Source organism: Saccopteryx bilineata, chromosome 4 (genome assembly GCF_036850765.1).
Source record: "Saccopteryx bilineata isolate mSacBil1 chromosome 4, mSacBil1_pri_phased_curated, whole genome shotgun sequence".
In the NCBI taxonomy this organism is placed as follows: Eukaryota; Metazoa; Chordata; class Mammalia; order Chiroptera; family Emballonuridae; genus Saccopteryx; species Saccopteryx bilineata.
Window position 1 is genome coordinate 172,432,664 of NC_089493.1, and position 3,482 is coordinate 172,436,145.

Below are 3,482 nucleotides of genomic sequence, written 5' to 3' on the forward strand. Positions count from 1 at the left end.
CATTATGGAAGAAAGTATGGTGGTTCCTCAAAAAACTGAAAATAGAACTACCTTATGACCCAGCAATCCCTCTACTGGGTATATACCCCCAAAACTCAGAAACATTGATACGTAAAGACACATGTAGCCCCATTTTTATTGCAGCATTGTTCACAGTGGCCAGGACATGGAAACAACCAAAAAGCCCGTCAATAGATGACTAGATAAAGAAGATGTGGCACATATACACTATGGAATACTACTCAGCCATAAGAAATGATGACATCGGAACATTTACAGCAAAATGGTGGGATCTTGATAACATGATACGAAGCGAAATAAGGAAATCAGAAAAAACCAGGAACTGCATTATTCCATACGTAGGTGGGACATAAAAGTGAAACTGAGAGACATTGATAAGGGTGTGGTGGTTACGGGGGGGAGGGGGGAATGGGAGAGGGAAAGGGGGAGGGGGAGGGGCACAGAGAGAACAAGATAGAGGGTGACGGAGGACAATCTGACTTTGGGTGATGGGTATGCAACATGATTGAATGACAAGATACCCTGGACTTGTTATCTTTGAATATATGTATCCTGATTTATTGATGTCACCCCATTAAAAAAATAAAATTATTTAAAAAAACAACTAGTAAATGAATGTAGCAGAGTTATGGAGTATAAATCAATATACAGAAATCCAGTTGCATTCCTATGCACTAATATCAAACAATTCAAAAACAATCCCATTTGTAGTAGCATCAGAAAGAATAACATATGGAGAAAAAATGTTAACCAAATTGGCAACAGACTTATACACTGAAAACTGTAAAAATAGCTAAAAGAACTTAAAGAAGACATAAATGTAACTATATCTCATGTCCAGTGATTGGAAGACTTAATATTGTTTAAATGGCCACACTACCCACAGTGACCTACAAATTCAATGCAATCCCTATCAAAATCCCAATGCTATTTTCCACAGAAATAGAAAAATAATTCTAAATGTCATATTAACTCCAAAGTGCTCTGAATAAAATCTTGAGAAAGAACAAAGCTGGAAGCCTTACACTTCCTGATTTCAAAACATATTACAAAGCTACAGTAATCTAAACCTTATGGCACTGGCATAAAGACAGACATATATAGACTAATGGGGAAAAAAGCCCTGAAATAAACCTTGCAAATGATCTTTAACAATGGTCCCAAGACTACATAATGGGGAAACAATAGTCTCTTCAAAACAAACAAACAAACAAACAAAAAAAGTTCAGGTAAAAGAATGAAACTGGACCACTATCTCACATCATAAACAAAAATCAACTCAAAATAGATTGAAGACTGACATGTGAGACTTGAAGCTATAAAAGTCCTAGAACCCTGATGGTGAACCTTTTTATAAAAACTGCCCACTTTTGCAGTGCTGGTCAACCTGGTCCCTCCTGCCCACTAGTGGGCGTTCCAGCTTTCATGGTGTGTGGTATCGGAGCAACCAAACAGCACCGCAATTGGCCCACCATGAAAGCTAGAATGGCCACTAGTGTGCAGGAGAGACCAAGTTGACCAGCACTGCAAAAGTGGGCAGTTTTTATAAAAAGGTTCGCCATCACGGTCCTAAACGTAAACAGGGGAGAAGCTTTATAACATTGGTCTTGACAATGAATTCTTGCCTATAACACCAAAAGCACAGGCAACAAAAGCAAAAATAGGCAAGTGGGACTGTTATCAAATTTAAAAGCTTCTGCACAGTTCAGGAAACCATTAACAGAGTGAAAAGTTCATTTACAGAATGGGAGAAAATATTTACAAATAATTTACCTGAAAAAGGGGTAACATCCAAAATATATTAGGAACTTTTACAATTTAATAGTGAAAAAAATAACCTATTTTTAAAAAATGGCAAAGAACTTGAATAGGCACTTCTCCAAAGGAGACAGACAAATGGCCAACAGATATATGAAAAGATTCTCAACATCATTAATCATCAGGAAAATGAATATCAAAATCACAGTATCACCTCACACATGCTAGAATGACCACTATCAAAACAAAACACAACAAAAAACAACCACCTCAGAAAATAACACGTATTGGCGAGGATGTAGAAAAAATAAAATTCTTGTGCACTATTGGTGAGAATATAAAATAGAATAGTCACTATGGAAGACAGTATGGCATTTCCTAAAAAAATTAAATAGCGAACCACCATGTGATTCCATCATTCCAATTCTGAGTATTTATCCAAAAGAGTTGAAAGCAGGATCTCAAAGAGATATCTGCACTTCTGTGTTCATTGCAGCATTATCACAAGTGACAAGACATGCATGCAGCCTAAACACCCACCAACAGATGAATGGATAAAGAAAATGTGGTATATCCACACAACTAAATATTATTCAGCCATAAACAAGGAAATCCTGTCGAATGCTCCATCATGGGTGAGATTTGAGGACATAATGTTAAATGAAGTAGGACACAGAAGAACAGATGTTGCATGCTGTCACTTATATAAAAGTATCTAATGTACAGTAGCTAAACCCATAGAAGCAGTAAGGAAAGTGATGGTTACCATGGGCTGAAAGAGGGAAAATGGAGCGTTGCTGGTCAATGTTTCAGTCGCACAAGATGAAGAAGTTCTAGAGTTCGGATCTACAACATTGTACGTATAGCTATTGATATGTACTATATGTACACTTACAAATTTGTTAAGAGGTTAGAGGTCATGTTATGTTTTCTTTTAATACAATAAAAAAAAACTAACTTAAAACTAAGATTTCAAAAAGACATTTGCCTTGACCTCTCTCATTAACTTTTCAAAAACACAAAATCAGGAATTATAGAAGTTTGAGGTTTTAAAGAGAGCTGTTGTGTCTCTTTATCACAGGAAAGTGTAACCTTTCACATGTTACCCAGGCCCTGTGGAAAATCATCAGGGCCTCACAATCAGGCAGTGTCAGCGGGAGTCGTGGAAGAGGAAAAAAAGACCTGAACACTGGCGGTACTGTGTTTGCTCCCAAGAATGGGAAGAATACTTCTCTTCATTTATAACATCATTTTCTTTGACTTTCTACTTGCATCTGGGATGAAAGGGGACTATTTATAATACAAAGATTATCTGTGCCAGATTATCAAGTCACTATACAGCAAGGGCAATGGATATTTTGTTCTTACCCAACCAATAATTTGGAAGAATATCATTAGCAGATAATTGTGGGCTGTAAGAACAGGGTATCTGTTGGTGAATTAGAACTAATTGGGGAAAATAAGCCTATTTGCCATAAACCACAAATAATAATCATGATTGACCAATGTTTATCATAATTTTTAGATACATTTGTTATTAAATAAGAAATTATATAGAAGCACAGTATATCATTTATTTTTGTAGCTCTCTGGTACCGAAAGAGACGGATATAATAGTCTCTTTATGCCCCAGATAAGAAAGAGACGTTGACTGTAAGCACCACACAAGGCAGAGCCTGAAAAAAACCACCAGGTATCTTGAA